This window comes from Mustela putorius, unplaced genomic scaffold (assembly GCF_011764305.1).
Source record: "Mustela putorius furo isolate JIRA1106 unplaced genomic scaffold, ASM1176430v1.1 tig00003834_pilon_pilon_pilon, whole genome shotgun sequence".
Taxonomy (NCBI): domain Eukaryota; kingdom Metazoa; phylum Chordata; class Mammalia; order Carnivora; family Mustelidae; genus Mustela; species Mustela putorius.
In genome coordinates this window covers 66,879,284-66,894,658 of record NW_025421987.1, presented here as the reverse complement: position 1 = coordinate 66,894,658, position 15,375 = coordinate 66,879,284, and the positions used below count along the sequence as shown (strand labels likewise).

Here is a 15,375-nt window from a genome sequence, read left to right as displayed (position 1 = left end):
TTCTCTACCCTAACGTGCTTCTTAAAATTTTGAATGTTAAGTCATATAAATATTCCTCAGATTATTATTTTACTACCAAAGGTAGCTCTCAGGTATATACTTGGCCTGTGAACTTGGTAGAAATATTACAGAGGCAGCTCATTTGGAAAATATTTTAGTTGATATCTTTCTTGCTGTCTGTTATGGCAATATTTATAATACATAGCTATAAGAATGATATATAAGAATGCAAGTTTAATTTATTCTGATTCACTCATTTGTAATATTTCTGGAATTTATGGAACTTATGTGGACCTGATCGATTGAGGGAAATTAATAAAAACTGCTAGATACTAACAAATGGTTGTTGGATTACTCTTCTTTTTCTTAACTTCTATATTTTAAAAGTCTTCCAAAATACACAAAGTAGGCAGGAGAAGAGACTCTATCCCACCCCAAAATTCAAGTTACCAGCATTATGCCACGCTTGCTTATCATTTCCTTCCGTTCATCTCTCCTTTTTTTTCTCTCCTTTCCACCTCCATTTCTTTCAAATGTAAAATGACTATGTAATCTTCCCAACCTTTTAGCATCCCATTTTGTAATTTTTCTCATCAAGAGGTCAATTCTGTTTCTGCCTTGAATCTGGGGTTCACCTGTGACTTGTTTTGCCCTAGGGGACTTTAGTTAACATAACCCAAGCAGAGCCTTTACAAAAGCTTGCGTATTGGACTTTGTCTTTTTTTGCTGTATTTAGAACCCTAAAAGCACTGTGCAGACAAAATTGAGCTGGACTGGTAGAGGATGAGGGGCTAAATGCAGGAACACCAAGACCAACAAATAGCTCGCCAACTTTCAGAACAAGTGAAACCATCCCAGACCATCCAGTCATTCGAGGAACTGTAGCCAACTACCAACATAACATCAAATTTAAGCTGAGTTGAGCCAGATAACAACAGCACAGCTTATCTACAAATTTGTGAGCAAACTCAAGAAACTGTTGTTGTAAACTATCAAACAATTATCTTCCTTTCTTTCCTTTCTTCTTGCTTTTCCCCCTTCCTTTCTTTTTCCCTTATATGGTTTTATCCTTCTTATTCAATTTCTTTTTATGTTGCTCTAATATTTTTTAATTTTTTTTAAATTTTTTTTCTACTATTTTTTTAAACTCCTAGTCATATTACTTCCTCATAAGTGCTTCTTTACATATCAAATAAGGCCATTTTTTTTTTTTTTACTCTCTTATTTTTAAAAGTTTATTTATTTTGAAAGAGAGAGAGAGTCAGGGAAGAGGGGCAGAGGAAGAGGAAGAGAGAGCATTTCAAGCAGATGTGCACCAAGCTTGGAGCTCAGTGTAGGCCTAGATCCCACAACCCTGAGATCATGACTCGAGCTGAAATCCAGAGACATGCTTAACCAAGTAAGTCACCCTGGTGGCCCAAATAAGGGCTTTTTTTTTTTTTTTTTTTTTTTTACGATTTTATTTATTTGTCAGAGAGAGAGGGAGAGCGAGCACAGGCAGACAGAATGGCAGGCAGAGGCAGAGGGAGAAGCAGTCTCTCTGCCGAGCAAGGAGCCCGTCGGGGGACTAGATCCCAGGAGTCCGGGATCGTGACCTGAGCCGAAGGCAGAGGCTTAACCAACTGAGCCACCCAGGCGTCCCCAAATAAGGGCATTTTAACAACCACAGTTCCATTATCTCACTTAATATTATTAATAATAATTCCCTAACAGCTAATATCCAATCAATATTTAATGTTTTCCAGTTGTTCCAAAATATATTTTATTGCTTTTCATTAATAAATTATGAGATAGTGTTTTAAATAATAAATCATTTTGGAAAATTAATTGTTCTATCTAGGTCAGAATTCCAGTGTCTCTTCAGCTTTGCATTACCTCTGAAATCTTTGTTCTTTCCCACCTACCAGCTGCTGTTCCTTGTTCTTTTTCAGTCTAACCTTGTACATGTGCAGTTCAGAATTCAGGCTAGCATTGAGAGGAGCCTCTGAGCAGATTACCAGGATTCTTTCTCATTCTCTTTTCCCTGGCACTGCCCCAGAAATTCTAACCCCCCGTAGTAAGGCAGTCCTTCTCCATTTGGCTCTATTTACTGGAATAGCAATTTGGAAACTATCTCCATGGGAGGCTGAACCAAAGACTCTAGTCCATGCTCAAGAATGATGCTGTTAAAAAAGCAACAAAAAAAGGAACGTAACAGACTCTCTTCAAGGTTTTTTGTTATTTGGGGGGCACCTGGGTGATTCAGTGGTGAAAGCCTCTGCTTTTGGCTCAGGTCATGATCCCAGGGTCCCGAGATCGAACCCTGCATCGGGCTCTCTGCTCAGCAGGGAGCCTGCTTCCTCCTCTTTCTCTCTCTCTGCCTGCCTCTCTGCCTACTTGTGATCTTTCTCTCTCTGTCAAATAAATAAATAAAAATCTTAAAAAAAAAAAGGGGTTATTTGTTATTTGCTTTACAATATCAAATGTTTAGGCCAAGGCCCTATATTGTTTACTGTGCTTTATTTAATTTTTTAAAAGATTTTATTTTTTAGAGAGAGAGACAAAGAGCCAGAGCATGTGTGTACCGGGGGAGGGCAGAAAGACAGAGAATCTCAAGTGGACTCCATGCTGAACCTGGAGCCCACTCGGGGCTTGATCTCAAGAGCCATGAAATCATGACCTGAACCAAAACCAAGAGTCAGACGCTCAACCAACTGAGCCACCCAGGCACCCCGGTTTACTGTGTTTATAAGGAGACAAGATCTTCTACCCTGTCACTGCTCTGTTAGGCCTGTGAGTTTCCATTTATGTCAGTTTAGGATATTTCTATGGCCATATCTCACCAACACCCACAACAGTGTGCAAATGTATACAGTTTACATGCATACCTACACTGGATTTTCAACTACAAAAATATTTTTGCTTTAATTGGGTCTGACAAATGATAACCTTATTACTTGACACTAGATTAGTTTAGACAAGATGTGAGTTAGTTATAATGTTCAATGTACATATATTATAATTATTTTTGCTATTGTACTAGAGCCAGAATCAATATATTCCACATAGAACATTAATGCAAATGAGTGAATTACTATTCTGGGATCTTAGCCACAGACATGCAGATTAGTATTTGCAGGAAAATTTCATAAACAAAACCATAGAGTAATTATTTCTACACTGTGAAGTAGTTTGTTCTAGTCAATTTTTCAGTTTTAATTTTGTCACTAATATTTTCTAAATAAAATTAGTATACTTGGGGAAAAATGACCCTCTAATCCAGTTTATGAAAGATTCATAGTTTAACCTGAAGTATTAACCAGTTCAATACATTTCTAAATTTTATATTCCATTTTTAAAAATCCACTTAAATAGAGTAAATTCTCAATCACTCATAGCACTAAGATTTGAGAATAAGAGCAGAATGTTGAAAACTTTTGATTGGTAAGCCAAATTGTGGATGTTTAATTGTTATATAAAAGTGCATATAGATTTTCATTTTAAAATATAATTTTATGATTAAAACTAGTGGTATTTTTTAATCCTATGAGTAATTAGTGAATGTCAGAGTTAAAAGTATTTGATGCTGGAGGGCCATTATAGATTGATTCAGTGAACTAATCTCCTTAATGGAAATGGTCAAACATGAAATAAGTAAATAACTATTTACAAATTTTCCAAGTGATATGTATATATTGTACATATTATATATTAAGAATCATCATACCCAGTAGTGGAATTATTGGATCATATGGTATTTCTATCTTTAATATTTTGAAGAAGCTCCATTCTGTTAACCACGGTAGCTATACTAATTTACACTCCCATCAACAGTGCAGGAAGAGTTCCTTTTTCTCCACATACCTACTAACACTTGCTATTTCTTTTCTTTTTGATTCTAGCCATTCTGGCAGATATAAAGTGATTCTCTCTCTCTCTTTAATGATTATCTCTTTCTGGTTTTGATTGTCTTTATCTGATGATTAGCACCTACACATTTATCACAGTATTATTTACAATATCCAAGATATGGAAGAAACCCAACTGTCTATTGAAAGATGAATGGATAAAGAAGATGTGGTATATATACAATGAAATATTACTCAGCTATAAAAAAGGATGAGATCTTGCCATTTTTGACATCATGGATGGGCCTAGAGGGTCTTATGTGAAGTGAAATAAGTCAGAGGGGAAAGAAAAATACCATATGATTTCACTTATATGTGGAATTAAAAACAAAACAAATGAATAAACCGACAAACAGAAAGCTGAAACAGACCCATAAACACTAAGGACAAACTGCTGGTTTCCAGAGGGGAAGAGGGTGAGGGGATAGGCAAAATGAGTGAAGGGGTATGAAAGACACAGGTTCCTAGCTACGGAATGAATAAATCATGGGAATAAAAGGAGCAGCATAGGGAGTAGTCAATGGTATTGTAATAGTATAAGGTGACAGATGGTAGCTTGTGAGCATAGCATAACATAGCATAACGTATAATTATTACCATACCATATACCTGAAACTATTATGACTTTGTGTGTCAACTATATTCAAATTAAAAAAAAAGTGAGGTAGAGGAAAGTGCAAGTGGTTATAGGTTGGTAAAAACAGACAGCAGAAGAAATAGCTACAATTCTCTAAATATAAAGCACTAAAAAGAAAACAAATAATAACAGATCATAATGTCTATAGATTAAGATATATTAGAAGTATGAATACATTGAAAGAGAATAAATCTAGAAATAGTATAACTAGTTAAAAGCTTTTAAGATCTTCCTATTATACAGAATACAGGTCTTCTGACTACATCTCTAGGTTTGTGCATTTAATTAACAAATAATGCCACTTAGTTTTCTGAAGCATGCAAAGTGAGCCTAATATTTGTTTCCTTTATTCAGATGCTCAACTATGCTTCAGAAAATAAATGAAGGGTCTTATTTTATGAATGAAGAAAAGTTGAACAGAAATATCAAAAAATGTCAGTAGTTGGAAAAAAGAAAAAAAACACTTTAAAAATTAAATTTGCATTCCATATTATTTTGTAACATTGAGTCATAAAATGTTTTAAGTAAAAACTATTTCTTTGGTATTTTTTTCCCCACACTTGAAATAAGTTATATGATTCTTTCTATCAGGTTTCAAGACTGTTGAAAAAATATTCTGGATACAAATCCTTTGTCAGATAATTTATAAATATGTCCCAGTTTGTAGCTATTTTTAAAATTCTTTTAGCAGTATCTTTTATATCACAAATTTTAAAAATTTTATGAAGTCCAATTTATCATTTTTTTCTTTTATTGGTTGTGCTATTAGTGTCATGTCCAAGATCTCTTGCCTAAACCCTGACTCAAAGGCATTATGAGTGAGAGAATCCAGTTTCAAAAGGTTACCTAGTGTTTAATTCCATTTATATGACATTCTTGAAAAGATAGAACTAGAATGACAAAGAAAAAATCAATGACTGCCAGAGGTTGGGAATGATATGACTACATGAGGAATTTTATGGAGTGATGGAAATATTTTGTATTGTGATGATGGTTAAAGAAACCCTTACATGTTTAAGGCTCATAAAACTGTGCTCTTCTTTCAAACATATCAGTTTTATGTATGATAAGTAAAAAAAAATACAAAATAAAAACAAAAATAAAAAAAATAATTTTACTACAATGTAATTATATTTTACAGTGGTGCCAAATTAAAATCAAACTGATCAGGTCATGGACTCTACAAAAGCACCAGTTAAGACATTTTGGTCCTCAAGAGCTCAGTTGTGTCTTATATATTAAATAAGTTCAATCATAAATTTATGAAATTAACATATATAATGTAAATACTAAACACTTCCCTTATTGTCTCACCAAGTGTAGCTAATAGAAATGTTTGTAGAAAAGAAGGTAGTATCAGAGAGTTTCTCAGTGATATTCGTGAAGAAACAACAATAAGAACAAACCTGCAAGACTGTGAATTTAAAAGAATAAAAAGTCCTAAAAACATGAGTTGAGATATAATCATCCCCTCTAACAGTAATTAAATGGTCGGAATTATTCTCATTTATTTCGTAAGTGGCTAACAGCCAAGCTTATTGTTAAGCAAGAAAGAGAATGATGCTTTATTTTATTTTATTTTTAATTTTATTTATTTATTTGACACAGAGAGAGAGAGAGATCACAAGTAGGCAGAGAGGCAGACAGAGAGAGAGAGAGGAGGAAGCAGGCTCCCTGCTGAGTAGAGAGCCCGATGCAGGGCTTGATCCCAGGACCCTGGGTCCCTGGGACCATGACCTGAGCCGAAGGCAGAGGTCTTAACCGACTGAGCCACCCAGGCGCTCCAATGCTTTATTTTTTTTTTAAAGATTTTATTGATTTATTTGAAAGATCAAGGTGAAGAGAGAGGGCAAGAGCTGGGGGAGGGGAAAAACGAGAAGGACCAGAAATCTCCTCACTGAGCAGGGACCTGGACAGAGGGCTAGATCTGAGGACCCTGAAATCACTTTCATTTCAGGACCCTGAAATGAAATCAGAGGCTTCACCAAGTTACCCACCCAGATGCCCAAAGAATGATGCTTTAGAAAGTGGGTATATATTGCACATTGTAAATGGTTCCTCAGTGTTCAGTAACTTATAGATTCTTGGGAGAGCAAATCAAACAGTCAAAAGGTATTTATCCTGTTTACCTAGTTCTTTATTCATTCAATACAAATTCAACCAACCACAAACCTAGATTAGACCTAAAATTATTTTTCTTTACTGTCATTTGTATCTTTGTCTTTATTTTCTCTATTTGCTTATGTCATGTTTTCTTTTGTTTTTGTTGTTGTTGTTGTTTGTTTGTTTGTTTTGTTTTGTTTTTTAAGATTTTATTTATTTATTTTTCAGAAAGAGAGAGCGCACAAGTAGGCAGAGGGGCAGGGAGAGGCAGAGAGAGAAGCAAACTCCCTGCTGAGCAAACAGCTGGATGTGCGACTTGATCCCAGGACCCCAGGATCATGACCTGAGGCGAAGGCAGCGACTTAACCCACTGAGCCACCCAGACACCCTACTTATGTCAGTTTTATCAAATAATGAAGTCAGTGAATCTGTCCAGACAACCCTTAAATGTTAATGAACTGTCTGTTAAAGCACATAAATCCCTCTCTTTCTTTCTTTTTTTTTTTTTTCCAGTTGTTGTTAGGTCATTGTTAAAATAAAAAGATATTTTTACTATGAGTTCTTTGAAATTTTTAAGGTTAAAAAAGTCTGCATTTTTCAAACAGCAAAGAAAATAGAAAAGCTTCCAAGGATGAAACAATTAAAGAAGCAAAAGTTTTGTGTTAGCAGAGTGGTTAAAGAATGTGAATTGTTTTGAATTCATTAGGGGATTAGCAATGATACAAAAATAGGCTGTTAATTAATAAGGAGGCCTAGAAGTTAATGAGTCCAAAATTGCTGAGTGACTGAAACTGTTTTGTACAACTCATTTTTAATAAGAGAAATGAGAGAAATTTTAGGAAATAGTGACGACTTTGCAAATATTGCTATTGACAAACCACAGGAAGAGGAATACTTGAATATACAAATATACCCAAATCAGCGAATTGAATGCCTTCTTTCCAAGGACACAGAGCAAGTTAACTACATAATACCAATCACTGAATCAACAATAATAAGGGTGTAAAAATTATGTCAAAACACCTACATATTTATACAGTGTCTATGAACCACATTTTCTCAATCTTATTAGATTCTACTTTTGATACAGTATGTTTTCTATGTAATAAGATCTTTCTAAACTCTAAAATGAATTGGGTACTTCTGTTTTTTTCCAGTATGTCAGAAGTGTAGTACTTAGAGTAAAATGGAAAATACTTTTGACTTAAAGATTTGGATACTGATGAGAAAGAATTTAAAAACAGGGTTGAGAGAAGTGTGTGTGTGTGTGTATGTGTGTGTGTGTGTGTGTGTGTGTGTATTTAAGGGGGTTTCCTCTCTACTGGAGTAGTAAGGAACTACTTTGGAGCAGATAATACTTTATCAGAAAGTTACAAAATGAGAATGAACTAACCAGATGAAGTATTGAGGGGAGACCATTCCAGAAGAGAACAGTATATCTAAAACTCAAGTGTAAAGCTTTTATGTTCAAAAAAAGAAACAAAGTCTTCTTGGTTGGATTTTAGTGCCTGACGTGATAGTGATAGGAAATAAGAGAGATAACTGGGTTTAGATTATCATGTTCGTAAGAAATTTGAATATAAAAAAGTATAAGTTAATATGTAATGTAAGTATATAATCATCCTTAAAGGAAAATCATTTCAGGTTCTGTTTCTACTACAAGAAAACCCAATGACTGAATAAGTTACATTAACATAGCTAAATGGGTTTTATGAATGGACAAAATGACAGAAATAGATTAATTGGTAGAATAAAGTCAAAAGGAAGTAACATATGCCAATAACCTAAAGCCCTAACTAGTAAAATAAACAGAGCTTCAATGAAAATTTGGACAAATTCTCCTAGATAACTGTTGTCAATATCTTAATGCACAATCTCTTTCTTTTGTATGCTCTATAATTCACCTATGATAAACAGAAATCTTTTTTCCATTTTACAGAGGACTTGTTGTTGTTGTTTTTTTTTTTTTTAAGTAGACTCTCTTTTCATTTTATTGTTATTGTGGTATTTTATAAAACTATAATTCTAGCCAGAAGTCAACTTTAATAGATCTTATTTCACTCAGAATAAAAAAAAGAAATACAAACATTTCAGTAACTTCCATTTGGACATATGCTTATTATCGCACTGTTTACTTTTAGGGTCAAACAGCTAAGCTTGGATTTTATTTTAAACAACTCAAACCTGGGGTGCCTGGTGGCTCAGTGGGTTAAAGCCTCTGCCTTCAGCTCAGGTCATGATCTCAGGGTCCTGGGATTGAGCCCCACATTGTGCTCTCTACTTGGCAGGGAGCCTGCTTCCTCCTCCTCTCTCTCTCTCTCTGCCTGCCTCTCTGCCTACTTGTGATCTCTGTCAAACAAATAAATAAAATCTTTAAAAAAAAAAAAAAGCTCAAACCTTGCCCCAAAGAATATTATTTACAAAAATGTTAACTCTACAACTTTTACAGATACCCAATAAACATTAACCTAATAATGGTTGTGATACGTATATTTTTAAGTTGTGCAGAGTATTTTCATATTGGTTCTTTTACTGCCCCTTCCTTTGTCTCTTTTATATAGCACACGCCACTCACAGTATTTCAGGAGTGGAAGACAGAATGAAAAAAGGGCCTAGGCAAAGACTGAGCAGCATGAGCTCTCGTACTAATATTTTGCCCTTAAAACAGTTGGTTGAGCATTAGAAAGTCATTGAATATAGCAGAGGCTCCATGGGTGAACTAAAAATTGTCATGATCAAAAGACACAGCAAGTACCTTTTTGTTTTTTTCTCAAGTATTAACTCTACTTCTAATTAGCTTTAAGGCTGTGGATGGTTATTTGGCCTCCATAAACTGTATTTTCTTCATTGAGAAAATCAGGATAAGAATGCATTCTACACATATTTGAGATAATGTGTGATGAAGTGCAATATAACATTATTTTCACTGAAAATTAATGTGCTGTTAAGACTCTACTATTCCTCATACACTAAAGTCTCCCTTAAATGAGAGGCCAGAAATAATAGCATTAGACTTCAAAGCAAATGGCGTCCATACAAAAACCAAACAAACAAAAACAAACCAAATAGCCATTGGAGTCCAGCAAATACACTCCGATAAACTGCTTACATTCCATCCTTTACCTCTATGCTACGCATCAACTGCCCCTCAATTCCAAATCCATCCTTTCTTTCCTGATGGGTAATACTGGGGCGGCATCACTTCATCACTTAAATCTCCTTTTGCTCACTGCCACAGTGTTAGGTTCTGTCAGTAGAGAGGAGTGGAGAGACAAAGAGGAAGGGCTTTCTCTTCCAGTTCTTTTGCTTTCCTGTTGTCTTCTACAGTGTGGCGTTTAGCTGCTGTCTTCAAATTTCACTGACAGCTGCCTTCTTGTTTCCCAGAGACCTGCAGCATCCGATTTGGGGTTCCTCACTTGGTAATTCTGACCTGCTGCAGTTGGTCAAAACTCTCTACCATATGGTGAACCAGGGCCCCACCCTCTCAAGTGGGGTCTGTATGTGTGTGTAGAAAAGACCCTCTTTGTTTCACGTTTGCTTCTTTCTTTACTATTCTCCCTAAACCCTAGAGATTGTGGCAGCTCCCCATATTTCTATTTCTCTGTTTAGAGTTCTCTCTAGCCTCCTAATAGCTGATTCCCTGTTATTAGTTAAAATTTCTTTCTATAAAAATTATCCTCTTCGGGGGGCGCCTGGTTAACTCAGTTTGTTAAGCCTCTGCCTTCTGCTCAGGTCATGATCCCAGGGCCCTGGGATGGAGCCCAGCATTAGGCTGTCTGCTCAGCAGGGAACCTGCTTCCTCCCCTCCCCTGCCTCTCTGCCTACTTGTGATCTCTCTCTCTCTTTCTCAAATAAATAAAATATTTAAAAAAAAAATTATCCTCTTCGGCCTACTGGTATGATTTCTGACTCTTGAATGGACCCATAAACTTTTTCATACTCAAGATGAACGATATTAAGTGTAATTTAAACTTGGTATTCTGGAGTAAGTAACTGTAAGGCACATAGAACTTTACAGATCTGTGATTATATTCTCTCTTTTTTTTTTTTTTTGGTGATTATCATTCTTAATACTAAATGCAGCTTCAAACAAACTGAGTTTTACTGGATAAAAGTAAATTTGAAGTTTATGACATTTTTCAAAAACATTTCACAATACATGGGAAAACAGCAGTGGAATGTAAAATCTTTGAATGGGTTAGAAATATTGAAAAAAAAAAGGAAAGAGTATACAAAAAAATTCTGTTGGAGTCAAAGTCTTGGTCCTAGTTTTTAAAATAGTCTTATATATTTTTGTTTACTTTTCAAAGGTTGCATTAATCATGAATAAACTTAATAAGTTTCGCATATTGCTGGTATGTAAACACACACGTACACACTTAAGCTTGATCCTATTCATATTTTCTGATTCTCTACCATGCTCTCTAAACCTCTTGACAAACTAATCAAATGTCCTTTAAATTGATTTATAACATTTTAAATTTGTGTTCCACAGTAATTTTCCGTATGTCTCTCATCCTTCACAGAAACTAATTCCTCTTCAATTGTCTCATTGTGCACACCAAATGCTAACCCAATTTAATTATTATTCTTTTATCCTTTATACCACCAGCATAAGAAGTTGATAATTAGAATAAATTAATTTTCTGCTTCTAAAATGAAGAAAATGGCTAAATTGCTTTGTTCTGAGCATTTGAAAAGTACTTAGTATAAATATACATAGTTACTGATAACAAATGCAATGACTTAATTCTCTGGCAGCTTCCCCTGAACCTCAGACACAATGCATTGTCACACTGCAGTGTTAATGAATATTAACAATTATAAATGCAAATTTGGCTTCCATTTCTGGATTAGTTCATTTCTTTAAAATCCATTCAATTTAATGTATTTTCATTTATGCATTTAAATATAAACATTTAAGAAATAATAATTTGTTCGATCTTGTTTTAGGATTTAAGGAGACTCAAGATGAATACTAAATGGGTATGTTCTTTGAGTTCCCTATTTTTTTCCACTAAGAGTAGGGTATCTTTTCATATGAGAAAAAATATATGGTTTTATCTTACAGTATCTCTGAACATGAAAATATTCTCTAGCTGACCACTCAATAAAGAGAAATGGTAAATTTTAGAGAATGGATTTTACTTCTGGATCAGGGTGACTCATATGCTCCTGGTAAACACATGACTCAAATAGGTATTAGACATATACGGAAACAACTTAATTGGTTTTTGGCTAATAGTTGATGTACAGAGATTATATAAAGGTATAAAAAATATTGTAAAAATATTTTTATACTGAGATATATTGGTATAGTATATAATTATTTTATTTTTTATTTTATTTTACCTTTTTTTGCTTAAAGTGAAGATCCTTTTAACTTTTTATTTTTTAAAGATCTTATTTATTTATCTATCAGAGAGAGAGAGAACAAGCAGGTGGAGTGGCAGACAGAGGCAGAGAGAGAAGCAGGCTCCCCACTGAGCAGGTGGCCCAATGCGAGACTTGATCCCCATACCTGGGACGATGACCCAAGCCAAAGGTAGCAGCTTAACTGACTGAGCCACCCAGGTGTCCAAGATCCTTTTAATTTTTTTAGAAAGAGTTTACTTACAAGGGGAAGGGAGCTTAAAATTCCACAGGACTAAGGTTAAGAGGGCACCATGACCAAATAAATACTTAACAAGGACATGTTTTGATACTGTTTAAAGTAGTATTTTTGAGTCAGGAAAATATCCAAAGAAAGATGATTCTTCTTGACGTGCTTTTCACCTAGCAAGACCTTATTCAAACCTTTGTATGTATCAACTGCCAAGTCCAGGTATTTGAGCTCCAAAATAATTTAATGCAACTGACAAAGGACACTTTATCATATATAATCCTTTCATATGGAAATAAATTTTTGATGTCTTTTAAATTCATGATTCCCATGAACATTTCAGTTATGATAAATTGGCAAGAAAGATTCTTTAAAATCTCAAAGTTAGAAAAAAAAAGCTTGAGTTAAGTATATATTAAGGGGCTTCACAAAGATGAAACACAATTATTAGAATCTGGATAAAAGCAATTTTTCAAGTTCAAAGTTCAAGTCTGATTCCTTGAATTTTCCAACATCAGCAAGGCACCATTTCTTAATATTCTTCTTAAAAAGCTTCAATGAACTCATAACATGTCCAGAGCAGCTGCCTCTCAGTCAGGGCTGGACAGAAGAGGCCTGCCATATATGCACCGACTCCAAACTCAGTACATTCTCAGATGTTTCCCTTGGTTTACTCGCAACCAGAGATGTACCAGGTTCTGAAGCTTTTCAGCCCAGCAGTAGGGAAAAGTGTATCCAGCTCATCTTGTGTAGAGAAATAAACTCTAGTACCATCACCTCTCACACAGAAATTATCAGACAGACACTGACCTTTTTTTTTTTAAACGGAAGCTGAGCTGTATCAAAGAGGACATCATCCCTCTGGTCCTCAGATTCCAGGTGATTGAGTCTGTGAGTTACGTTTTCTTCCATAGGAGGCATCCGTGTTTTATGTGCAAGGCTATCTGAAGAACACTTGTGGTGTTCTATTTTTAAACCAGGTCTGTTGTCACTGCTCTGACATTCAGGTACTTCACTCCTCTTGTTCACTGAGAACAAATCCTTCCAGTGATTTTGGTGTGGGCTAGGTGCCTGCTCTGGGAATTTGATAAAAAATCAATGCCCTTTAAAAACCCGTTTTCGTGTTTTTTTGTAGAAATCATTCCAAAATATGTGGACACTGATTTCATAATCAACTTGCTTCTCCTGGCACACCCACTGGCTACTGTTCTCCTGCAGTTTTCTCTTTGCAGGCAACGCCTGCCCTGGTGACCCTCCACACTACCCCAGGTAGTTTTCAACTTCATTTGTGAAATAAAATGCCAGGAAATAAACTCATACAAAATTAATTTCAGAATTGAGGTCAACTCAGTTGTATCTCAACTAAAGTGTACCTATTCTCCCAAGATCGTACTGCTTTAAGGAAGCTAACATGTTCTACTTAGTTATACTCTCATATAGTAAAGATGATATATACACTCCAGTTCTGTGCAAATTTAAAAAAAAAATCAGATGGTTAAAATACATAAACTTGTATGATATTTTCTACTATGCTGTTATTTTTTTAAGAAAAGTTATATTGACTTCATTTCTTGTTTAAATTGCTTGTAAAAGAAGCAAAAGTAAGAAGAAAAGTGAGAAGAGTTATTGGTAGTTAGTGTAATAATGGCTTTGCTGAGCCCCAATATTCCTTATTTTTATTATTTAATGACTCTTTCTGAAATTATGCTGAATAAATAATCCAGCACATGCACCAATTTTCTCATTTAATCTTTATTGTTTGAACATTCTTGCTTGTATGAAATACTCATTTTTAAATGTTCTTATATGAAACTATACTTGAATATACTTTAAAGAAAAGTTATCAAGCCAAAGAATAAGATTGGAACTCTAATTTTGATCCAGACTAATAAAATATTAAGTATACTGATAAAGAAATGAACTTGAGACAATATTATAACAACCAGTTTCCAGCAATGATCAAGACAATACCTGAAAGTTGTGAAAAAAGTAATTAGGAATTTAGAAGAACTATAATTACGGTATAATATTTTCAGAAAACAAGTATTTTCAGTAAGAATTTAACAGTGTGACAGTAAATCTTACTACCTTAAAATAGCTACCATTAATATTTTAGTCGACATCCATGAAAATATTAACATTAATGGATATACTAGAATACCAATTTGTATAAATTTGATGAAACTCTAATATTTTTACTGTAACTATTTTGTCTAAATAACATATATCATGGCTACCATATATGTGTGTGTGTACATATGTATATGCAAGTGTATATACATGTGTATACACACACAAACATACACCACACACACACACATTGTATGCTATTGTCAAACTCTACTCTTGAAACCAAGACAGATCTTTCTCCAAGGAAGTGTGTACATTGTCACTCTCATTCACACAGGGTATTTTGAGTCTTTATATCTTTATCAAACGGATGGGCACAAAATATACATGATTATTGTTTTTATGTGTATTTCTCTGGTTATTGGACATTATTTATTGTACATGTTTATTTTTCTTTTGACAATTCTATTGACATAATTTGATTTTTTAAATATTAAGTTGATCTTGTTTATTTTGATTTGATTTTTTTGTATTAGGGAAATTAAATATTTCTCTAATACATATTACATAATTTTCTTGTTTGTCTTTCAAATGTTTACCGCATTTTTAATATTTTTTAAAATTTGTATTATTTGCATGTTTTAAACATATACATACAGAGCTACCTTAGATTGTTTATCAACTTACTTGTATTTTTTTTGATTTGTTAATAGAAATTTATTTTTAAATTACATTTTCTAAATTATCCTAAAATAATTTTTTTTAATTTTTTATTTTTTATAAACATATATTTTTATCCCCAAGGGTACAGGTCTGTGAATCACCAGGTTTACACACTTCACAGCACTCACCAAAGCACACACCCTAACCAATGTCCACAATCCCACCCCCTTCTCCCAAACCCACGTATTTTTATTGTCATATTTTGTTATTTGTTATCTCAATATTGTGTGTGGGTGTGTTGTACATGTAATGACAAAAGAATGCAACTTTTGTATTATTTGAATATCCGTGTGAATATGATTACCAAATGATATACCAACTAATTCTGTATGATTTGTTAACCCATCCAAGTT

The 15,375-nt window shown here is 34.2% G+C and overlaps 1 long non-coding RNA gene across 1 annotated transcript in view; it reads right to left on the bottom strand.

Moving 5' to 3' along the window:
* The window catches only part of LOC101676194, an 80,173-nt gene extending 67,024 nt beyond the window's left edge, over window positions 1-13,149 (bottom strand). The window contains exon 1 of the long non-coding RNA XR_200948.2: window positions 13,040-13,149. This is a non-coding gene — a long non-coding RNA (uncharacterized LOC101676194). The remainder of the gene's footprint in view (window positions 1-13,039) is intronic.
* Window positions 13,150-15,375: the final 2,226 nt, after the last annotated feature.